Source organism: Halichoerus grypus, chromosome 5 (assembly GCF_964656455.1).
Source record: "Halichoerus grypus chromosome 5, mHalGry1.hap1.1, whole genome shotgun sequence".
Lineage (NCBI taxonomy): Eukaryota > Metazoa > Chordata > Mammalia > Carnivora > Phocidae > Halichoerus > Halichoerus grypus.
Genome location: NC_135716.1, coordinates 41,972,217 through 41,997,359, shown reverse-complemented (window position 1 = coordinate 41,997,359; position 25,143 = coordinate 41,972,217). Strand labels below are relative to the sequence as shown.

General features: G+C 40.7%; 1 protein-coding gene across 3 annotated transcripts in view; it reads right to left on the bottom strand.

Annotated features, from left to right (window-relative positions):
- Nucleotides 1-25,143, bottom strand: part of LOC118518598 (uncharacterized) — a 284,505-nt gene that overhangs the window by 99,953 nt on the left and 159,409 nt on the right. Inside the window, exons 6-8 of one of the 3 annotated variants that reach the window (XM_078072234.1) lie at nucleotides 5,378-5,567; nucleotides 3,431-3,592; nucleotides 1,981-2,113 (exon numbers count right to left, since the gene is read on the bottom strand). The exons of 1 other annotated variant lie outside the window; for it this stretch is intronic. The gene's annotated coding sequence lies outside the window, so the exon portion shown is untranslated. Of the gene's footprint in view, nucleotides 1-1,980; nucleotides 2,114-3,430; nucleotides 3,593-3,878; nucleotides 4,300-5,377; nucleotides 5,568-25,143 lie in introns of those variants that run through there. One more of the 3 variants, XR_013447794.1, reaches the window with a different exon arrangement.

Here is a 25,143-nt window from a genome sequence, read left to right as displayed (position 1 = left end):
AGGAAAGCCTCAGGGTCGCCCCTTCCTCCCGCGGCCCTCGCCGCACACCCCCAGGCGGGAAGGAAGCAGGCCAGCCCGCGGCGGAGCCCGCAAGAGGGAAGGAGGCCCGGCCAGGCGGAGGGCGAGGACCCCGCGGCCTCCGCCGCCCCGCGCGCTGCCGGCCGAGCCAAGTGCAGGTGCGCGAGGGCTGGCGTCTGCGAGCATGATTACCCTCATCATGGAAGCTGCCAGACAACTTCAGCATATTCTGTGGCATGTAAACTGCCGAGAAAGAACGCTGTCAGCAGTGTCATTTCTAACGAGGGAGAAACAATATAGGAAGCAGGAAAAAAAAAAAAAGATAAAACCCCACCCACCCGGGCCGTACCCTAAATACCCTGGCAGGAGTCTGCATCTTTTCTCCCCCTTGACTCCCTATGGCCGGAAGGGGCCCCCAGAGGGGCCCTGCTGTACTCACTGACATTGGAGGCTGAGGGTTCGAAAAAGTGCAAACCATGAAATTGTCAAGGCCCGGAAATCTAGATAGGAGCTTCACAAGTCCGGCAATTTCCTGACCGCCTTCTTTCATTTTGCTCACAATTCTCACATACGTGTTTATCTGGACAGTGTCTGGGACCATACACAGTAATTGTTTTTCTTTTTCGGTTTGTTAGTTTTAATTCAGCTATTTTATGGTAAAAAAAAAAGTTATCTTGGTTAAAGGAAATTTCTAGCCTTTGCAAATGTTTTGAGGTTGTGGAAACTTTGTTTTCTTAAATAAAATTGATAAAGTGCTAAGGATATATTAGACACACACACACACACACACACACACATATTGGCGACATACATATTGCCACGCATATATTGCCACATAGATTGGCATGTGGCAAAGCATCAATCGCACAATGCATTCCGTGGTGCAGATGCTCCCTCTGGAAGCCCATCTATCCTGAAATCCTCACCGAACACCCCTCTCCCTCCCTGCCCGTCTTCATTGAAATCTGGCTTTTCCGTGAGGCTACCACAACCCCTGCTGCCTTTTTAAATGAGTGTGTTCCAGGGCGCCTGGGTGACTCAGGCAGACTTCAGCGGCTGCCTTCGGCTCAGGTCATGATCCCAGGACCCTACGAGCCCCGCATCAGGCTCCCTGCTCCGCGGGAAGCCTGCTTCTCCCTCTCCCACTCCCCCTGCTTGTGTTCCCTCTCTCGCTGTGTCTCTATCTGTCAAATAAATAAATAAAATCTTAAAAAAATAAAATAAATGAGTGTGTTCGTTCTCCTGCATTCCACATGCCTTAGAGCATGTCAGGATGTGGGCTTCATATCCTCCTTGTTCCCCAACTGTCTTTCACTCTCTGTCAGCGCAAGCATCCCATGTTAACAGCACTTCTGGAACAAGACACATTTTCTGCTTATGTTCCTGCTTACATTGGGGCAGAACGGGAAACCTCCTCCTCTCCATAATTCTCATCCTTTGACAACTCTCAGTTATTCCAGTTCTTGGATTTATGAATTTTGTTTCTCTTCCCTAAATATATTATTCTGTTCCTGATCTTATATTACTATTATGTTTATTCTGGTAACGAAAGCATGCCCCCCTTTAAAGAAATGCCACATTGTCTATGCAAAGCAGTTGTTTGTTTCTTGTACACAGCTTTCTGATTACTATTTGAATACAGTCAAAAAGAAATTGGATTTTTTGTGCATGCCTGATTCCCTTGCATGCATGCTTTTGTCAAAATTCTGACCCAGTAAATACAGACCTCCTCCACGTGGACCCCCAATTGATTAATTAAAGGAGAAATTCATTGCAAAATTGCCAGCAGCTGTTGGCTAGAACAGAGGCTGGGGAGGCATACACCAAACAGGCTAGCCGTGGAACAGGACCATTTCTAGAGGATGTGTCTGAATTTTTGTGGCAAGTGAGTCAATCTGAGCATTTTTTCATTCCATGGACTATTTAGAATATTTATTTTCAATTTAAAAACAAACAACTCACACTAAACATCTTCCTTTCCTTCCTTCCTTCCTTCCTCTCCTCTCTTTCTCTCCTTTTCTTTCTTTCTTTCATTCTTTCTTTCTTTCCTTCTTTCTTTCTTCCTTTCTTTCTTTCTTCTTTCTTTCTTTTTTCTCTGGACCAAAGGTAAAGAAATGCATACATAACAAGACACATCGTTCACTACCAGAGCACTCTTGTTTGCACGGAAAAGCACACCCAGGAAGTGCAATTCACTTGGTACAAGACCGTGGTCAAGACCACTGAGGGAGAGAAAGCTAAAGCAGCTTCCCCTTGCAAGCCCTCTGAGTCATACAATCCCATATTCTGAATCCTGCCAAGAGGGATGCAGGGCCATGAGGAATTTCAGATCCATCCCGAAGGACAGATAAATAAAGTTGCCAACAAATATCAAGAGCAAGCAACTACAAAAATAAGGGTTTGGGCCATAGGTGTAATTAGAGATTGTGGGGAGGCAGAAGGGGAAGAAGTCAGCAGAGGAGGGGAACTACATGGGAGAAAGGGTTCAGAGTAAAACTCTCTAATAAGTCACGGCAGTGACAATTCCTAAAGGTACTTCCTGATTCCCTCACAAAAGCTAAAGTTGAAATTTTCTCCATCTGCACTCTACCTTGCCAGGAGCTCATAAATCTGGGCTCTGACCTCACCATGATGGAGAATTCGGCTGGGAGAACAGCCGCTGCGCACGGCACCAGGGGCCACCTGTGAGTCACAGCTTGTGGGAGGTTAGGGAACATCTGGCCAAGCTCATCTCCCGCCACCACCAACGGGTCTGACTCTACGCTACTTGAGTCTGTTTTAAATGTGCCTCTCTCTCCAACACAGCATCTTTGGAACATCAGGATGTTGCATAATGCCTGAGTGGAATCCAAGAACCAAGCCACACATGTAGAACTATGAGAAACCACATGTGGGAGAGAAAAATAACCTCAGCTTGAATATTATTTTTCTCCTCAAAGCAGCAAATGTGTTGGAGGCCACGTTGAATGTTTGATCCAGACTGAGAAAGGGTGTCGATGTCCGTGCTTATAAACGTGTGCACTAAAGGGACTTGAGGTATGTTTTCAAAGTAATCTTAATAGTTACCATTCATTGAGTGCCTACTAAGTATCAGACACCTTATAAACATTATCTCTTGATTATCCAATATGGCCACGAGAAGTTATTATTATGCTCATTTTTCTAATTAGAAAGCTAACTGCTGAAATAAGAAATGACTCATCAAGGTTCCACAACTGGTAAAGGGAAAAGGTAGGTTTGCACATAGTTTCTTTTGCCAAAGCCTACGGTCCTCCTCATTATGCTTTTTTCCCTATCCATCTAGAAATGCTTAAAGTAATTAGTGATGATCCCCTACAACTCCAATAAGTAGGCAGCTCATTGATCCTCCACCACAGTGGGTAGTAATTCACCAAACCTGCCCCAAATTTACCTCGATTTACTCTTACGGAGTCCACTAAATCCTATAGAGAAGCCAGCTCACAGCAGCACCTTCCAACGGGATCTTTCCTGCCTCCCTTCCTCTTCTTCTTTTTCACTTTGTTCCAACCACAAGGGCTCAGGAATCATAGCTGCCAAGATGAGGGAGAATAAGCTAGTATGCAGAGGGGAAAAAAAAGAAGCCAGTCAAAACCCTTGCCTGGTGATAAGCGCTGGGCCTCCAGTCTCAAAGACAACCAGGCTCCAGTTACACATTTTGAGGGAAAGAGGTTAAATCAAGGTCAGAGGTGGGTTTTGTTTAATTGTTATAACACCAGAGTTGATATATTATGAATTTACTTGATACTGTGTTTGGGACTGAATGGGACTACAGGAACTTTTATTACCTACCTAAAAGTGACTAGAAATTACAAATACCACAGTGAATAGAATGGAACATGAACACTCCACAAAAGATTTGAGACCCCTTTGGTCAATACCAAACATGATTCAATGTGAAAATATTCCAGTCCAAATAAGAGTGATTGGGATCTATTTTATCTCTTGGCCAAAGGTTCTTGATCCAAGGTCCACAGTGTCCTAAAAAGACCAAGCAACATTTTATGTATATATGTACACGTGCCTTTCTCTGGAGAAGGAATCCACAGCTTTTACCAGAGTCACAAAAAGATTAAAATTATTCCCAAATCAGAACTTCTGGAAGCCCAGGACAATCTTAGACTCCAGCTTTAGATCTGGTTTATATCTCCAGATGCAGCGTTGGTCGGCACCCAGCCAATCCTATCATAGAGTGGACCCAAGAGGTGGGATGCAGACTGAACCATGCTCCAGAAAGTCCTTTGGATGTGATTCCAGAAACATCTATGGTTTAGATGGGGAGAAGATAAACATTAGCTTTGAAATTTAGGATATAGTTTTCTAGGTTATAGAGACACCTTCTAAGAACTTGGTGGCTCATTGAAGTCACCCCTATTCTGACTATATTTTGACTCTTTTCAGTGAATGGTGATATGCATGTTTTCTGAACCTTTATGCATGTTTTGGCATAAAATGCAAATAACTCAACTGATTTGATTTCCTGATGCTCAATTCCTGGCTACTAACCTTCCAAGGCCTTAGCCCCTCTGTAGTGTCCACAGTTGGATTAGGTGATGCCTATTCTGCCTGTTCTAGCTGCTTCTTAGAAGGCAAAGCTAGTCCAAAGTGTCAGGTTTTAATTGAGCTCATAGCCCTGCAGTCCCCATCACCCAAATCATGGGTACCTTTCCCCCACTTGACAAGCTATCCCAATTGTGTCCCTAGCCATTATAGCATCAGTCAGCTAACAGTCACGGATAGTGAGTCATTAGCATCTCAAGCTAGAATTTAAGAAATGCTTTCACAGAAGAACATCACAGGATATCGTTAATTTGATACACAGCAAAGTAATTAGGAAAACGTTAACTCTCTTTTAAGAATCAAGCACAAATAATAAAATTTAAATTGATCTATGGAAGAGATCAATTAGCTGCTAGAAATAGTATCTTACAGTCAGTTCTCAACTATCCATATTCATAAAAAAGTGGCAGAGATAATCGAACACGGCAGGTAATTTTTAAATAATTAGTATTTGGCTTTAGAACTCTTTATTTATTTATTTGCATCAAAGTTACCTTGCTAATAATGTTTTGCTTATATTAACATTTAAATGAGGCTGCAGCTCCCTAGCAAGCAGCGACTGATTGCACAGGAAGACAACACATATCTCTACACGGTGAGAGTAGGGGAAGTCAAATGAGAGATTAAAATTTTATTCTGCATTAAAGTTTCCAAACTCAAATAACTGAGAATGAGCTCTAATCCTCTTGAACATGACCCCTTCGGAAATTGCTCCCTGACCTTCCAGTTAAACACCCCTGTGTGTGCCCCTCCATACTCTGTAGTTCTTCACCACACCTACCATGCCAGTTGTAATTATTTGTTCAATCTCTGTTTTCCACACTGGTGCATGAACTCCAAGGAGGCAGAAGAGAGTCTGTCTTGTTCTACATTTTATCCCCAACACCTGGAAAGCTCATTGGTACATGGTAGGTGCCCAACAAATGTTCACTTATTGAGTGAATAAAATCTGCATCATTCTTTCAAATTATCTATGAAAAATGAGAAAGATTTATTTAACATTTATACAGAATATGTAATCAGGTCCCCAAGAGAAAGCCTGGTCTGGGGATGGGAGCTCCATGAGCTCAGGAACCCCACTGGTCTTATTCACTGCTGTGCACCAGCTGGGGGTGCAGTGCCTGATAGATTGTACATGCGCAGCAAGTACGATCAAGCCGGTGGCCCTACCACCGCCGCTCACCCAAACCACAGGTGCTTTTCCCCCACTTGAGAGGTTATCTCAATTGTGTCCTTAGCTGTTGCAGCATTGACCAGCTAACAGACAGAGAAACTGTTTGGGACGATGAATTAGAATAACCAAGGAAAAGTTGCAAGGCTCTAACTGCATATTTTTTTTCCCACCAAGTTGCAGAGAGACAAAAGGGAAACGTAACAGAATTTTAAAGAGGGCCGGTAAGTCAGAGAGTTAGCATAGCTTTGCCTACCTGGAAACAAACAAAACCTGGTGTTGCTAATGTTTGTTTCGGTGGTAAAATCATTAGTTCCTGTCTGTCTGTCTCTGCCTCTGTCTCTTTCCCTCCCTCCCTTCCTCCCCTCCTTTCCTTCCTTTCCTTCCGCCTCCCCCTCCCCCTTCCTCTCCCCTTCCCTCTCCTCTTGTCTCTGTCTCTGTCTAAAGTTGGTCTCATCTCTATTCATCTACACTTCAGCTATCTTCCTGGGGCATATCAGGACTTCTGAATCTGTGCAGCCAATCTATCAAAGTATTCTTTTTTAAAACTCTTTTGTTATTCTTCCACCCTAATGTTTCCCTCATGTGGCGCTTTCAGAGTGGTAACCTTGACATCAGAATAAAAGTCATCAGTAGTATGCATAGTTCTGCTCTGGAATCCAGCGGGCGACCTGAGAACAAGTCAATACAGGCCTTCCATAGTAAAATGAATGGGCAGGAAACTTCCATTCATCAAAACAACCTTGGAGACCACCTAGTGTAGTGTCCTCACTTTACAAAGGAAATCGAGGCCCAGAGGGCCAAAGTGACCATAACATTGCAGAACCCACAGGAGAGCCCAAGAGTCATCTGGCTGACAAGGGAGATATTTTCTATTTGTGGCCACACTCAAACTCAACAGACAGCTCCTTGCCCTCAGCATGTAGGTAGACAAAAGTCTACCCAATATTGAAAGGGTACAAAAAGGTAAAAGCTTTGACCTAGCTTCCTCCACTAGCAACCATCCTATGTATCCTTCCATAACCAAACTCCTAGAAATAGAATTTGGCACTTACTGATTTTATTTTTCCCCTCAATCTATGGCCCTCTACAAGGACAGCTATTCAGAATCTTCCCCTCCTCTCCCAGCTCTTGTCCAGCTGCTAGGAGATTTGCTCCAGATTCCAGAATTTAAGTTACTCCCTTCCTCCAGAATATATGGATTCACTTTTCCCCTTGGGGGATTTTCCAAAAGCCTAGGTAACAATCCTAACAACCTCTCAATTAAGTAAGATAGATAATATTTATTACTTTTAACCTAAAGGACACTTGTTTCAACAGGAATATAATCTCACATCTGTGCAGATGGGAGCCAGCTGACAGGGGACTCAACAGATTGATGGAGTCTTGACAAAATCACCTTCTTCTTCCTGACGTTTGAACAGCACCCTTACCTGACATATAGAGCCAAGAAAAGTAAGTCAGAGCCTGGTGCCCTAGTGATGAGCTGACATGTGGATCCTGGGTTCATCCCCCAAGTAAGCAATTTCTTTATTCAGGTCAGTTTTCTGACTTTTGCATTAGAGGCAGGGTATCAGTCAAAATGAATCCTGGCCAATTAGACATGCTGTCCAAATCACGTGACATCCTCGCTCTATCAATTGCCATGGAGTTAGGACAGAGAGGACAGGTCAGCTATTGACTAGAAAAGTCTAGGCTTTGCTGGTGGTATTGTCACAATCTCCAGCATCCTAAGTGGGCATGGGAGACAAAGAAATATCTCAGCATGGGCTCCACCAGAAACAGAGCCTGGACAGGGGTGCCTAATTTGAAAGGCGGAGTCATGAGGCAGGGAGAGTTAATGAAAGGAGAAGTGTGACAAGGAAGGTTACAGAGCCATAGCGTGTCACTGCACTGGCCACTGCTGTACCATAAGCCTCAAAGACACACAGCTGGTCGCTCAGCAGGTGCAGCTACTCAGCCACCTGGGATGTCTCCAGGCAGGCTGTGCATCGAAGCTGCTCAAAGCAGTCCCTTCAAGGAGGAAGGAGGAAAAATGTCTCTGCGCGGCTACTTCCCCTCTCTTATCTCCCAGATTCATCACACAGGGACCTCTTTCAGCCGGATTCCGAGTCATATCACCCAGCTTCCTCAGAAGCTGCTGAAGAAGCCCACCCACCCACTACTGTAGTGTCCTGCTGCATCCAAGCCTGAAGTGGCCAAGGGAGCCAGAGACCCCAGGAGTTCAGCTGACCAGCCTCAGGCGGCAAAAACTGCACAGACCCACGAACGACCAACCAATATGTCTCAGTGGCAGCTGAGGACCTGGCAAGCAGATGAGCTTTGAGAATCTGATGAGGTGTTTAAGATTATAGCATACAACAGAAGCTAGGATCACAACCACATCCAAAAGCACAGATGTGGATCCTCCTTCTTCAACTTTTGCCAAATATCTCCTTGTGCTGAGAGCCTAGACTAGGTCCCTAATGGCAAAAGTATAGTAGCTTTGCCAGCCTAGGCATTACAAAATCTTACGTCAAATGATACGTTCCACTAGATGTAATAATGTTCACGTGTATGCTAAGCTCTAGAAACAGACCTTGTGATGGACGACAAAGGCCATCAATGAGCTCCGAAGCACCAAATCCAATGGGTACCCTTTAATGTTTACTTAACTTGACCTCTTTACAATATTTCACACAGCTGAACTTTGTTTCAATATGAAACGTTTTCCTTCCTTCGATGCCAAATGCAGATCTCTTCTAATTCTCCTCTTCCTTTTTAGTCTCCTTTGGTGGGTGTTTTCCTCTGCTAACTCTATAAAAACTGGTCTTCCTTGGGCGTCCTTTCTCAGCCTGATGCTCTTTTTAGTCTACATGTTCTTCCTGGGGAACCTCATCTAAAACTGCTCCTCTGTTCTAAGGATTTCCACAGCTCCAGACTTGTGAGTAAGACCCGATCCTGGCCCTCGATGGGGAAAAAGACAAAAGACATCAATTATGATGACAGTGTGTAGGAAAGGCTCTGCTAAAACGAGTTATGATAGCAGTGCACACGGAGAACACTCAGCCTGAAGAATTTGCTTAAACCGATTCTGAAAGGATAAGAAAGAACTTATTCTGAAAGATGAAAAGAGGGAGAAAATTCCAGGAAAAAAAATCTCACGGAACACAGACCTAAGACAGCATGGGATCAGAGAATAAGCAATGAATCTGAAAGGCGAGCCGAAAAATCTATAGAGACATGACTAGAAAGGGAAGCAGGGGAAGGTCATCAAAGGCCTACATGACAGGCCATGGTGTCTGGACGTCATCCTGAGAGCAGGATCAAGGCAGGGTCAGCTTTCTGTTTTATAAATATTCCTTTGTGAAGACTGTGGTTTGGAGGAGATGCCAGGGGAGGATGGAGGCCACCTGGGAGGTTGTTGCCACACCCAAGCAAGACACTTGAAGCCATCAAGAGTTTGGCAGTAATGATCTTTGTTTTCCCATCTAAAGGAACTTGCACGAGGTAAATCCCGAGCTAATTCCAATATTTTTGTCTATATACTTATGGAATAATGAAGTGCTTTCTTGATTCTCAAACATTGACTTGATTTCTGGCAGGCAACTCTTCATTCAGGGTTCTCCAGGGAAATAAAAACTATTTTGTAATCATCTATTTCTCTAGCATTTTTTTGTTCATTTAAAAAAAAAAAATGTTTATCGACCAGTTACAGGAGAAAAGGTCCCCTATCAGTTACTGTGAGTCATAGAAAGAAGACACAAGTTCCCGGGAAGTGATAGTCCAGTGGGGCACAGTCAGAAAAAGGATAAGCTGTGAAGTGGGACAAGTGAAAGAGGGACCGAGAGAGAAGCTCAGGCAGTGTGACATGCGTGACTGCAGGAGAAGGAGTAAGTGTTTGGGAGGTTTGAGTTAGCTTGAAATGACTAGGATCTCAGTTAGGCAGGGATGAGGGGACAGGTATCCCTGACAAAGTCCCAAGGCCCGACATCACTGTGGAACGGCTAAGTTTGGTCAAATTGGCAGGTGTATAGAGGAACACAGTAGAAAAAGAAAAACGGTGGACAATTCAGGAAGACCTTAAGACCCAGGTTGAGGCAACAGCAGAGTTGAGCTGTTGGAGCAGACATCTTCTGGGGCATCTGTGTGTCTCCATGAGGGCATTCCACAAAGCCATTTGCGGTGTACTGACTCAGCAAATTATCCCTACGACTGTTTGAACTAAAGCAAATTGAATCCATTTTCACATTGACAGAGCTGTCTTATTATTAACCCAAAGAAGACGAGAGCTTCCTCACAAGTAGCCACTGTCAGAACAATTACCTTGGTGCAGCCTCAAACTTTTCCAGTCCCCTCATGGCTCCTCATGGAAACAAGGCAGTTCAAGTGAGCCCACAGAGTTGTCTACATGTGTATTTCTTTTCACTTAGAGGAACCTTTAGACTTTAGAAGCCAGAGCCACTATTTTATGAAGGCTGCGTGAAGTCAAATTCCCTAATAGCACATCAAGATGTAATCTTAAATCCATGAGGCCGAAAGCTAAAATGCACTAGTTAAGAGAACAAGTTAATAGGTTAAACTAACATCCTAAATTAAACTCAGTGAGGAGACCTAGAAATAAGTTCAAGAGGCTCATTCCCTTTAAGGGAACCCTGAGGAACCCTACCTGAAAGGTATGGCTACAGAGAAAAAAAGAGAGAGAAAAAGATAACAGAGAACTAGGGACCAAGAACAAAGTCTCTGACTTCAATAAGGGTCAAAACAATATACTCCAAACTGTCCCAGATAGAAAAAAATATTCTGTCCAAAATTAAATGATGTTATGTATAGTCATAGTTGTGAATCTTTATACAGTAACTTGGCAAGACAGAAAAATATTTTATCTCTTAACTTGGTGGTATAATCTATCTACTTCATGAAATGTTAAGGTGCAAAAGTCAGATTAATTCTTTCATTGTTAATTAATATCTATCCTGGGTTTGTGTCTGGTTTTCTTTTCATTTGTGTTTATTTTCAAGATTTCTTCATCTGTATACCATAACTATATGTTCTTATCAGAGATGAGTCCTTACTAAGTTCAGCTTAGTCCTTACTCCCTTCTAATTCTTTCCTCTTCCTGTTTCTCACCTACCCTCCCCTTCCCAAGGCCAAAATGGTGGACAGAAGGCAAGTACAAAGGAAGCAGAAAGATGCTGTGGTAAGCATGTTGATAGAAATGGTTCCTATCTTTCCTCACCTCAAAACCCTGGCGCCTGTGTGGCTCAGTTGGTTAAGTATCCAATTCTTGATCTCAGCTCAGGTCTTGATCTCAGGGTCGTGAGTTCGAGCCCCGAGTTGGGCTCCATGCTAGATGTGGAGCCTACTTAAAAAAAAATAAATAAATAACAATACCTTCACAGTCTGGGATTTGGAATTTAGAACTACTTTCCCCACCTTTGTTGTCTCCTCCCAGTGGGTTATTATCATCTCATGTGAGTGCAGAAGGATAGAGGATGAGTAAGCTAGACCATGTCTCACATGGCACCCTGTTTTTACTTTGGTGTCTAAGAACCAAAGAAGTTCAAGGTTGCTATATAAGTTTTCCATTGCTGCTGTAACAAGTCACCACAAACTGGGTGGCTTAAAAAATAAAAATCATTTTCTCACAGTTCTGCCAGCCGAAAGTTCAAAAATCAAAGCCACACTCCCTCAGAAGGCTCTAAGGAAGAATCCTTCCTTGTCTTTTCTGGCTTCTGATGGCTACTGGTATTTCTGGACTTCCTGGGCTTGTGGCTGCATTGTTCCAATCTCTTCTATGTCTAATCACTGTGCCAGCCTCTATGTCTTTTCTTCTATTGTCTCAAGTCTCCCTCTGCCTTTCTTTTATAAGGATATTTGTCATTGGATTTAGGTCCTACCCAGATAATTCAAGATGATCTCTTCATCTCAAGATCCATAACTTACTTACATCTGCAATGACCCTTTTTCCAAATAAGGTAATAACCACAGATCTCATGAATTAGGACATACACATATCTTTCTGGAAGCCACTACTCAAAGCATTACAATGTCCACATATAGAGGGGTAACTTTCCTGCTGGCTACCAAAGCCCTGCCTCAGAGAGTCAAACACTCTCCCAAGCCAACCAGTGCCACAAATATTATCCCGAGACTGAGTCAGAACACTAGACTGGTTAAATGTGTGTCCAAGAAAAGCAAATGGCAGTCTGCTCCTATTGGAGAATTTAGACAAAGGCTGAGAATCATCAAAGCAGTGACTCTTTCAGCAGGAGATAGAAACAGTTGGAACACTAGGATTTAGGTACTTTGTTTACATGCCACTTGTCAACTATTTTAATACATACAGGCTATTGTTAGTGTGAAGTCTTTTGGAGAGAAATATGCTCAAAATGGTAATATTTTACCTCGAAAAATGATACAGAACCCTTTGCCTTCATGTTACATTGCATTGCAAAAGAAGGTAGACATTACGCTGTCTTGTACCAAATGCCCTCAAGATTTTTTTTTTTTTTTTGAAACTGTAATATAAAACATCTTTTTCTCTGGCTCTAATCCAATTTCTTTGAGTGATGTGTAAACCTTACAACTGTTTGTAGCTCTGTGTCAGTATCCATTACTTTTGAAATGACCCCTACATTTCACATTCTATATAACATTTTCCTGTCTTCTCTGGGAATTGCAGAAGATCCTTCGTAGACACACTAATTGCTTGTGACACCCACAGTCCTTTTGAACACTGGCGTTTTCTTGGTGAACCAGTAAATACTCTGTTATTTGGAGAGGACATTGTTGCAAAACACTTTCCCTGAATCTTGCTTTCCACTTAAACATCATAATCACACAAGGCTGAGTTATAGCTTCACTGCTGCCCATGCATATTGTACTCTTAGCGTTGCAGGACCTTCAGAAACAACTCTGTCCGTCAAAGTACCAGTAGTGATTTCCTTTGTGGGTATATTAATCTCACAGAAAATAAGCATTACGATTTAGACAATAAAGCTTGCAAAAGACCTGTCAAATCTGTATTTTTTAAATGCTTTACATTACATTCTTCCAAAACACACCCCACTGCATTGACCTTTAAGCACATTAACCTCTGCAGGGAAATTCCTTTAATCCATATTATATGCATAAAACCTCTAATTCAGCATTTAGTGAGGAAAATAGATTGTAGTTGGTGCTAAAATGTCAGTGAGTCACCCACATCTGACAGTAGATTTGCTGAATGACAAACAACAGCATTAAGCTTGTCTTAAAAGAAAACGGAGCGTGGCTAAAAACACTGGTAGGTCCAAGGCAAATGTTCAAAAAATAGGCACACTCTAGTACACCAATATCTGACTTACAAAGATTCCTACATATAAATTGTAGGTTGCAGTCTGTCACCAGCACCGAGAACCATTCCGTACTCACATTGTTTTCCCCTAACCCAGTTGCAGTTTTCTGGTTTTTCCTTATTCCTGGCCACAAGATAAATACCCTAATTTGCCCAACCTCTTCTCCTCGCTTTCCCATTTCTTGCCTTTCACTCCTCACAACTTGGTGGATTTTAGACATGTCTTCTTCTTTTTTTTTTTTTAACTGAAATATATTTGACATGTAACATTGTGTAAGTTTAAGGTATTCAACATGTTGCTTTGATATATTTTGATATTGTAATATGATTGTCTTTGGAGCATAGGCTAACACCCCTATCATCACATAATTATCATTTCTTTTTTGTGCTGGGAATAATTAACATCTAGTCTCCTAGCAAGTTTGATGTTTATGATACAATATTGTTGTCTATAATCACTGTGCTTGCGCATTAGATCTCTAGGACTTCTTTATCTACTAGTTCTTTCTGAAGCATCCGCATGTCCTTATCGCCCTCAATCCTCTCCTTCTTCCAAGCTCTCCTTTAACTGTTCCACTGTGACTTCAGAAAATTTCCATGCCCTTTTTTCTTTTCCTTACTTTGTTCCATTTATGAGTCAAATAAAATCACTATAGTCACGACTGAGAAGCATTAAGTGTACTGTTCACAACATCGTAAAATCTAGAGAAAGGAAAGCCACACAATCAGAAGTGAACTATGGCATAATAAGGGATCAGCATCTCGACCACTGAGCCCTTCAAAACACCCACAAAATCTTCTCTCTCTAATTTAGCATCATATGTCCCTCTGGTTTGACTGATCAGCTTCAAGGGCAGACATTCAAAGTAAATTCAAAACAGTTTCTTACCTATTTTTAATTTTTCTGTTTTATTCACTAGCATTGTACATACTGTTTTCTCTTTATTTTTTTTTTTAATTTTAAATATATAGTCATTTGTTTCACTGTGCTAATAAGACGTTGTAAGCTTTCAAATTAGTTCCATCACATTTGGAACCTTTTTCTGAGCGATATACTGAGTCAAGATGCAAATGAATGCTTAAAGAGTGACCCACTGTACGTCGATGACCGTATTATTCAGTGTTTTCCCCATAGACAAACCTTATCTATTCAATGCTGCATCTAAAACTAAGAGTTGCTCATTTTTGTGTGTAGGTTTTTTGCCACCCAAAATTGAAAGAGTTAATCATTTCAAAGATTCAGAATTCTCTAAGCACCTTTCAATTTATTTTCCCTTCCTTGTTTCCACACAGGCAAACCAAATGCTCCAAATCTGCTTAAAAGGGATAAAGAAGACGTGGTCCATATATACAATGGAATATTACTTAGCCATCAGAAAGGATAAATACCCAATATTTGCATCAACATGGATGGAACTGGAGGAGATTATGAGTGAGCTAAGTAAAATAAGTCAAGCAGAAAAAGACAATTATCATATGGTTTCACTTATTTGTGGAACATAAGGAATAGCATGGAGGACATTAGGAGAAGGAAGGGGAAAATGAAGGGGGGGAAATCAGAGGGGGAGACGAACCATGAGAGACTATGGAATCATACTGAGAGTTTTAGAGGGGAGGGGGGTGGGAGGATGGGTTAGCCTGGTGATGGGTATTAAGGAGGGCACGTACTGCATGGAGCACTGGGTGTTATACGCAAACAATGAATCATGGAACACTACATCAAAAACTAATGATGTACTGTATGGTGACTAACATAACATAATAAAAAAATTTATAAAAAGAAAAAAAAGGGTGATCCTTGGTCAGAAATCTGGGGATTTGGGAGGGGGCAATGTATGGTTCATTTGGTGAATCTAACATTTCCCATTTTACAGCACATGTGTATATTCAACATTTCTTCATTCACTTACTTGCCTCTTTGTTGTCTTTCCTACTAAGGAGTAAGCTCTGTAAGAGCGGGGATCTTGTCTGTCTCTTCTTCCCCAGTGTCCCCGGTACCTAGACTGGCATAAAGTTGATACTCAAGAAACAACTTTTGAGCAAATAAAATATTTAATTAATCAGTTAATTATTTTGATTATTTAGGTTCTGGTTGGCTTTGCCTTTACTTATTTCATCATTTTAAAAAGAAAAAGAAGACCTGAGCATGTGTATGCTAGATTTAGAATCCTAGAAACTAGAGCTGGAAGAGAGCCTAGAAATTGTGTCATTTAAAATATTGATTTTATAGCTGAGGGAATAGGGTAATAGGGAAACAGGAAGTCATATGATGCCCAAGGCCCATCAGAGCTGGGTAATGGCCAAGTTGCTATCCCAGTCATTAAACCACTGGGCCTCTTTGGGGGACACAGAGCCTATCCTTCCCATAGTAGGAGCTGGTGTGATCTTATTGGCTCACCAGAATATATGTAGATCTCTATTTGCAAAATAAAACAAAAGGTGTGATAAAGGATTGTGTGACAGAAGCAGAATATTTTCCTGCATTATTTTCATTTAGCCGACAAACATTTATGCACCGGGGACATGAGTGGCTTGTGGGAAAACCAGAACGAAGAGCACAAGCACCACCACGTGTACCAGCCTTGACCAGGTCCAGAGCTTAGACACAGCTGAGCTTGGAAGGGAACGTGGGGCAGATTCCAGTAGACAAAGTTCAGAGTCATTGTTTCCCTTCATCTTCACAACCACCCCGTAAGGCAGCAAGGAAGACACTGTGCCAGTTGTGCAAATGAGGAACCTAAAGGTGAAAGTAGTTGGCAAACTGCTCCAGGTCACACGGGTAGTTGGTGACAAGAGACAAAATGAAGTCCTCTTGTCCCATGACAGTTCAATGTATTGTTTTCACTATGCAAATGTGTGTACTTTCTTGGTCTCAAATTGTCTTTTTTTTTTTTCCTGAATTAGTTGGATTTAAACCTACCTCCTACCTCCTGTCCCCAGATCAGGATCTGAGCTCTTGGCTAAGATGTTTACACACTCTTTACTTTTGTCTGAAAAAATAATTATTATTTGCCCTCCTTAGTGCTCTACACAGGGAATGCATTTCTCTTCTTACAAGTCTTCAAATGGTTAACTGACAAATATAGTAAACCCTAGAAGAATGTGTAGCCTCAAGATTCTGTGGTTTCAAGGTTTCCACTGCGGAATACATACTGAACTTTCCCCTTCTCTCTCCTCTCTGCTACCCATAAAAACATATATACACGGTGTGATTATATGACACCCCCTTCCCACCTGAAATTGTTATCATCACAAGCATTCGTGGATTAGACTAAGGCAAATATAACAGAGGCCATTGGTGGGGCTGAAGTGGAAGATCATTGGGGGTACACCGTAAGAAAAAACGTGAATAGGTGCTGTGGTGGGAAGAGAGGTAATGTACGATGGCTGGATCACAGAAGGGGGTCATTGGCAGAAAAGGAATATCCAAAAAGAAACCTTAGGAGATGCTAAAATAGGAGACAAGTTGCTGAGACTAGAACAAAGATAGAATAAATAGTGCGATTTCCCCCAGTTGCCTCTGACCATCTCTGCAGCAAAATGCCAACCGGGTACTTCAGTTTTTGAAGAAACCAACCGGAGAATATTGGTGAAAAGGCGAATTGTGTCTTCAGTGCCTTTTTTAAGGGACCCAAGGCACAGACAGCTCTTCTCATGTGGCCATGACCATGGCCGGCTGCAGCAGCTTAGCAGGGCCACTACCAATAGAGGGTCCCTGTGTGGCAAGCCTCAGTCACCCCATCCTCCATCATTGGGCCCCCCTAGAGGCCTGGGTGCATCCTGCATATCTAAGCTCCATTCACCCCTCCCCTTGTGCGCAACCTCCCCCACTGTCTACCCCTTAGATCTATGGTACACATATCCACTGCACCGCAGTCCACTCTTGTAAGGACAAACTGTTTCCTTGAAAGCCAGCTCACAGGTTTAAGCAGAATTTTGAGTTCCCCAGATATGGTCCACCCAGAGCTAGGCAGTGGGTGGGCACATCCCTTTGGCCATCTCCCCACTGTCTCCTGTCCTCAGTAAGAACAACCAGATGTCCATGAGTACTTGGGACCAAGGCAGGACCCTGACTACTTGGGTCTAGGGGTAACATTGAAACTTGGAGCCATATGGGTAAAAGAAGCCAGTAAGTTTTCAGGTTCAGAAATCCTGAAGTAGTTCTTCACAAAACCAGTAATTGTGGTTTGCAGGATTTCTGACACCAAAGCCCAGCTTCCTACTGATAAGATGAGGGGGAAAAAAAAACCACAGAAATTGTGTAGGATACAGTTAACCTGTGAACAAGTACACATCTTTTAGACTTAGACATGAAATAGGGCATGAATGTATTCCCCAAATTAAAATGGATGTCTTAGACACTCATAGCCTAAACTAAATAATCCCCCCAGCTTTATTACCTTTTATATTAATTTGAAGAGAAACTTTCAACTTTGGATTGTAGAACAATTGTAAGGACAATGGATGCTTCCCTTGGCTCTTCCCTGGAGGTAAAAGCATAAAAGCATAGCTTTAAAAAGCCTATCTAGTTGTTTGTTAAGTGTGGGGAAATGGAGGTTAATTAATCTAGTTTTGGGAATGCTAGATAATATCTGTGTTCAGTTGCTTATACATTATGCTGTCCAATTAATTCTTCCCAAGGACGTTAACACAAGATTATTCAGCTCAAAACTTCTGGCTTGAAACTTTTCAAGGTCCTTGGGGTGACCATGAGAAAGAACACATTTAAGAAACTATCACCTTCTTTTAGTCTTTCATCCTGGTTGGAAGCTGTGCTCTTCTCAAAGGTTAACGAGGTTGCAGAACCTTCAGGGAGTGTGGCCAGGACACCCATTTCAATTGCTCTCACGTGCTTCTCTTGTTTAATTCTCGGAAGCAAAGTCTGGAGCCTGTGTTCCAAGATGCCTGCCATTCAGCCCACCAGGGCTTCCTTCAGAAGCTGCCTGGGCCCAGAAACAGTTAGACGCCCTTGGAATCTTTAAACGCTTTTCTGACAGAAGGTTTGGCTATTTCTTCTCCCGGTGCTCATTTTAAAGTTAAGCACATGAACACACATTTTTTGAATCCCAAAGAAGACTTTTAATTGATTCCCTGAATATTTTAAGGTCTACTAATTCCATTGATGTTGCAAAACTGCAATTCATTCCAGTTATTGTTCTAATAACATTCATTCACAGGCTTATTTTTCCCTGCCAGCTAATATTTTACCTTACATCAATAAATCTTCAGCTTTCTAGCAAAATTGTGTACAAAATAAAATGAATTGCCCAACCTCCTGATTGTTCCACAGGGGCTGGGTTACCCAACACCCCTCCCTCGGAGATGATAAACTAAAGAATGCATATGCTACTCATTTGTGACATGTAACACTGGATTATTTCAAGTACAAGTTTTCTTGCATAGTTGACCCATTTAATTTTTTCTTTTATCTTACATAAAGTGAGAAAGGAACATAACTGTCACTCAGATGTAGATGAAAGACCTTACAGTAGGTTAAAATAATTCATACACCAATGTCCTCTATGGGACATGATTTCTTTTCAGTAATGATGTTTAATTAGGATGTATCCATCCATGGTGTCTTTGTCCATTCTTGTGTACTGGCAATAGCTTATGAAAAAAAAAAAATGGCCCAGAATCAAATGTGCAGCATATGTCATTAAAACAGAAAACAGGTAAATGACCCACATGGCAAACTAACCGAGTCTCTTGGGATCATTTGCTAATGCTGTGTGTACTGGAAGAAGAGGAAGTGGGAAAGCCCATCCACAGAGCTCAGAGCTAGATCTGTCCAGATGAACTGGTAAATTTTCTGTCATTAAACAATAAGAGCCCAAGAGATATAGAATTATGGTTAAGAAACCACATGGCCCTGGGGCACCTGGGTGGCTCAGATGGTTAAGCATCTGCCTTCGGCTCAGGTCATGATCTCCAGGTCCTGGGATCGAGTCCCATGTTGGGCTCCCAGCTGAGCAGGGATTCTGCTTCTCCCGCACGCTCTGCCTCTCCCCCTGCTTGTACTCTCTCTGTCTCTCTCTCAAATGAATAAATAAAATCTTAAAAAATAAAAGAAGCCACATGGCCTTGACTTCTAGCATTGCTGCACATAAGCTGTGAGCTTGGGTAAGATAATTAACCTGTGTGAAACCTACATTCTTCTTATATTGAATATAAAATAAAATTTTGCAGGTAAGGTGTTTAATACAGTACCTGGCATATAATAAGCCCTTTAAAAATGTAAGCTAAAAGAAAAAAAATAGTTGTGTTTTGCATTCAACTACCATCACTTCTCTTAAACTGGGTTTTATGTCATAATCATAAGCCAAAAATTTTTCTACAAGGCCCTAGAGACATTACTTGACTCCCACCTCACTACCTTATTATAAAAACATCACTACCCCTCTCGTCATCCACTTCTACCCTCCCACACTCACTTAACTCCAGCCATACCAGCCTCCTGGTTGATCTTAGAACATGGTAGGTACAATACTGCCCAAGAGCCTTTCTATGTACAATTTCCCATGCCTGGAAATACCCTACTACCAGATTTCTTCATGGCTTATCCTCACAATTCCTGTAGGTCTTTGCTCAAACCTCAGGTGTTTAAGGAGGTCTTCCCTAATTATCCTCATTTAAAATTCCACCCCTGCTTCCCAACATTCCATATCCCCCTTCCCTGCTTTTTCTCTGAAATATTTATCACCACCTGACATACTATACATTTTAGTTGTTTATGTGTATGTTGACAGTCTCCTCAACAGGAACATAGGTTTTGTAAAGAGAAGGCCCATTTTTCTGTTTTTGAAAGTAAAAAAAGAAGAAAATAACAAACATGAAACACAGAAAGGCAAAATAGTAGTGCACAGAATTGAGATACAAGACAAAAAATTAGCATAAAACTTGAGAGAGGAGTAAATGGAGTTAAAGTATTTTAAGACCTTTTAACATCAAGAAAATGGATAAAAAGAATCAAACAATATTAGTCTCTGATAATTTAAAGAGACCTATTGTATACTTCAGGGTAAGCCCTGGAAGAGTAGCAACTGTACAGCTGCCAAGCTGACGTGATGGGGGAAGGGAGACGAGAACACGTTATTAGTAAATTATCTATCAAAACACAAGGCAAGAAAGAACAAAAATAGGAGAATAAAGAAGGTTAAGTAAATTGAAAACAGATATAAAATGGGAGATTTAAACTCAAATGTGTCAGTGATTATAGCATATGCTCCTATTAAAAGACAAAAATGGTCATATTGAACTTTTAAAATTCACTATATGATGATTATAAATAATACATCTCAAAATAAGAAACAAAATTTGAAAATAAAAGGATAAGCCATCAAGCCATGAAGAGAACCATTAATGAATATTACTAAGTGAAAGAGGCCAATTTGAAGAGGTTACATATTGTATGATTCCGACTATATGACATCCCAAAAAAGGCACACCTATGGAGACAATAAAAAGTCAATGGTTGCTAGGAATGAGGGGGAGGGGAAGGAATGAATAGAACAGAGAGGATCTTTAGAGCAGTGAAAATAGTCTCTAGGATATTATAACGATGGATATATGCCATTATACATTTATCCAATCCCATAGAGAGTGTACCAAAAGTGAATCCTAAGGTAAACTATGGATTTGGGTAATGATGATGTGTCAATGTAGGTTCATACTTGGTAATAAATGTACCATTCTAGTGAATGATATTGGTGATGGGGGAGGCTGTGCATGTGTGGAGACGGGGTACATGGGAAATCTCTGACCGTCCTCTCGATTTTGTTAAAACGGCTGCTCTAAAAATAAATTCTTTAAAAACATATACAATTAAGTGTACAAATCTTAAAAATAAATCTAAGAATTAGAAAAATCAGAATAGTCCTATAATTCTTAAATTTATTAAATCAGTAAGTAAAAATTCCCACCAAAAGAACTCCAAATCCAGGTTTTATTGGTGAAGAAATAACTACAATTCTACATCAACTTTTCAGAGAAAATAAAAATAGTTCATTTTTATGAGACTAGCAAATGACAGCCTTTTTATAAGACTTGATGCCAAAACCTGACAAAACCATTATAAGAAAGGAACTGTGGACCAAGCTCACTCATTTACATATTATTCCAGTAGTATACACAGATAGCAAGACTCAGTATTACAAAAATATTGGTTCTCCCTCAAGTTTTTAATATATTCAAATAAATCATGTTTAAAACCCCAACATTTAGACTGAAACAGGAAGAAACTGACAACCTGAATAGGCCAATAACCAGTAACAAGATTGAAGCAGTGATCAAAAACCTCCCAAAAAACAAGAGTCCAGGGCTGATGGATTCCCTGGGAAATTCTACCAAACATTCAAAGAAGAAATAATACCTATTCTCCTGAAGCTGTTTCAAAAAAATAGAAACAGAAGGAAAGCTTCCAAACTCATTCTATGAGGCCAGCATTACCTTGATCCCCAAACCAGGCAAAGACCCCATCAAAAAGGAGAATTTCAGACTGATATCCCTGATGAATATGGATTCCAAAATCCTCAACAAAATCCCAGCTAATAGGATCCAACAATACATTAAAAGGATCATCCACCACGACCAAGTGGGATTTATCCCTGAGATGCAAGGGTGGTTCAACATTTGCAAATCAGTCAATGTGATAGAACACATTAATAAGAGGAGAGAGAAGAACGATATGGTCCTTTCAATTGATGCAGAAAAAGCATTTGACAAAATACAGCATCCTTTCCTGATTAAAACTCTTTAGAGTATAGGGATAGAGGGAACATTCCTCAAGTTCATAAAATCCATCTATGAAAAACCCACAGTGAATATCATCCTCAATGGGGAAAAGCTGAGAGCCTTTCCCTTAAGATCAGGAACACATCAAGGATGCCCACTCTTGCCACTATTGCTCAACAGAGTACTAGAAGTCCTAGCAACAGCAATCAGATAACAAAAAGAAATAAAAGGTATTCAAATTGGTAAAGAAGTCAAACTGTCTCTTTTCACAGATGACATGATACTTCATGTGGAAAACCCAAAAGACTCCACCCCCAAATTATTAGAACTCATACAGCAATTCAGTAATGTGGCAGGATACAAAATCAATGCACAGAAATCGGTTGCTTTCTTATACACTAACAATGCAACTGTAGAAAGAGAAATTAGAGAAACAATTCCATTTACAATAGCACCAAAAACCATAAGATACCTCGGAATAAACCTAACCAAAGAGGTAAAGGATCTATATTCTAGGAACTACAGAACACTCATGAAAGAAACTGAAGAAGACACAAAAAGATGGAAAAACATTCCATGCTCATGGATCGGAAGAATAAACATTGTTAAAATGTCTATGCTACCCAGAGCAATCTATACCTTCAATGCCATCCCAATCAAAATTCCAATGACATTTTTCAAAGTGCTAGAACAAACAATCCTAAAATTTGTATGGAATCAGAAAAGACCCCGAATCGCCAAGGAAATGTTGAAAAAGAAAAACAAGCTGGGGGCATCATGTTGCCCGATTTCAAGCTATATTTCAAAGCAGTGATCACCAAGACAGCATAGTACTGGCCCAAAAACAGACATATAGACCAATGGAACAGAATAGAGAGCCCAGATATGGACCCTCAACTCTACGGTCAAATAATCTTCGACAAAGCAGGAAAAAATATGCAATGGAAAAAAGACAGTCTCTTCAATAAATGGTGCTGGGAAAATTGGACAGCCACATGCAGAAGAACGAAACTCGACCATTCTCTAACACCATTCACAAAGATAAACTCAAAGTGGATGAAAGACCTCAATGTGAGACAGGAATCCATCAAAATCCTAGAGGAGAACATAGGCAGGAACCTCTTTGACATCGGCCACAGCAACTTCTTTCAAGATACATCTCCAAAAGCTAGTGAAACAAAAGCAAAAATGAACTTTTGGGACTTCATCAAGATAAAAAGCTTCTGCACAGCAAAGGAAACAGTCAACAAAACCAAGAGGCAACCCACAGAATGGGAGAAGATATTTGCAAATGACACTCCAAGATCTATAAAAAACTTCTTAAACTCAACACCCAAAAAACAAATAATCAAGTCAAAAAATGGTCAGAAGACATGAACAGACACTTCTCCAAAGAAGACATACAAATGGCTAACAGACATATGAAAAAATGTTCATCATCATTAGCCATCAGGGAAATTCAAATCAAAACCACACTGAGATGCCACCTTACACCAGTTAGAAAGGCAAAAATTGACAAGGCAAGAAACAACAAATGTTGGGGATGTTGTGGAGAAAGGGGAACCCTCTTACACTGTTGGTGGGAATGCAAGTTGGTACAGCCACTTTGGAAAACAGTGTGGAGGTGCCTCAGAAAATTAAAAATAGAGCTACCCTATGACTCAGCAATTGCACTACTGAGTATTTACCCCAAAGACACAGATGTGGTGAAAAGAAGGGCCATATGCACCCCAATGTTCATAGCAGCAATGTCTGCAATAGCCAAACTGTGGAAAGAGCCAAGATGCCCTTCAACAGATGAATGGATAAAGAAGATGTGGTCCATATATACAATGGAATATTACTCAGCCATCAGAAAGGATGAATATATCCAACTTTTACATCAACATGGATGGGATTGGAGGAGATTATGCTAAGTGAAATAAGTCAAGCAGAGAAAGTCAATTATCATATGGTTTCACTTATTTGTGGAACATAAGGAATAGCATGGAGGACATTAGGAGAAGGAAGGGAAAAATGAAGGGGGGGAATCAGAGGGAGAGATGAACCATGAGAGACTACAGACTCTGAGAAACAAACTGAGGGTTTTAGAGGGGAGGGGGGTGAGGGGATGGGTTAGCCTGGTGATGGGTATTAAGGAGAGCATGTACTGCATGGAGCACTGGGTGTTATATGCAAACAGTGAATCATGGATCACTACACCAAAAACTAATGATGTATTGTATGGTGACTAACATAACATAATAAAATAAAATTTAAAAAATTAAAAAAAAAAATACCCAACATTTATTTCTAAAGAAACTGAAAAGCATTTTCTCAAATCATATAAAAATGCAAGTGGCTGGGGCCCCTGGGTGGCTCAGTCAGTTAAGCATCTGCTGGCTCAGGTCATGATCCCAGGGTCGTGGGATCGAGCCCTGCATCAGGCTCCCTGCTCAGTGGGGAGCCTGTCATTTGCTCCCCCCTGCTTTCGCTCTCTCTCTCCCTCTCAAAAAAAAAAAAAAGAAAGAAAGAAAGAAAGAAAATGCAAGTGTTTAAGGATATGCAAGCTCTCTTGAAGAACAAGATGAGAGAATTTGTTCCATTAGATAGCAAGACTAATTATAAAGTTATTATAATTTAGAAATGTGATGTGGCAAAAGTTTAACAAATAGACCAATGGAATAAAATAGAAAGTCTAGAATTAGATCCACAAGTATATGGACACTTACTGTATGACAACACAACAATGCAATTTAGAGGTAAAAGGATAATCTTTTCAATAAATGAATCAGTTGGGTATTCTTATGGGAAAAAAGAAACTTCACTCCTCCTTCCTGCCATGCATAAAAATCAATTTCCAATAAATAAAGACAAACAATGACTTTTTGGTATATGATATAGGAGAATACCTTCATTAGATTGAACTAAGGAAATATATTTTAAGCAACACATATACCACAAGGAAAGACAAATCACCACCAAGGGAAAATCTTTGAATTGGATTACATTAATACTAGGAGTTTTTTTCATCAAAAGATAACATTAAGAAAGTGAAAAGGCAAACTATAGATTAGGATAAAATGTTTGCTAAAATATATATAGCAAAAGGCTTATGTCAAGAATATATAAAATACTCTAAGAGCTCTTTACAGCCTGAAAGAAAAATGGGCAAGAGCCTTTGACAGACACTTCACAAAGAGAGTATCTAAATAAGGAAACATACTTAAGAGTCCTTTAGTAATCAGGAAAATACAAATTAAAGCCCCAATGATATACTACTATATAATTACTAGAATGCCTTAAAAAAAGTGCCATTACCAATATTTGCAATATATGGAGCAAT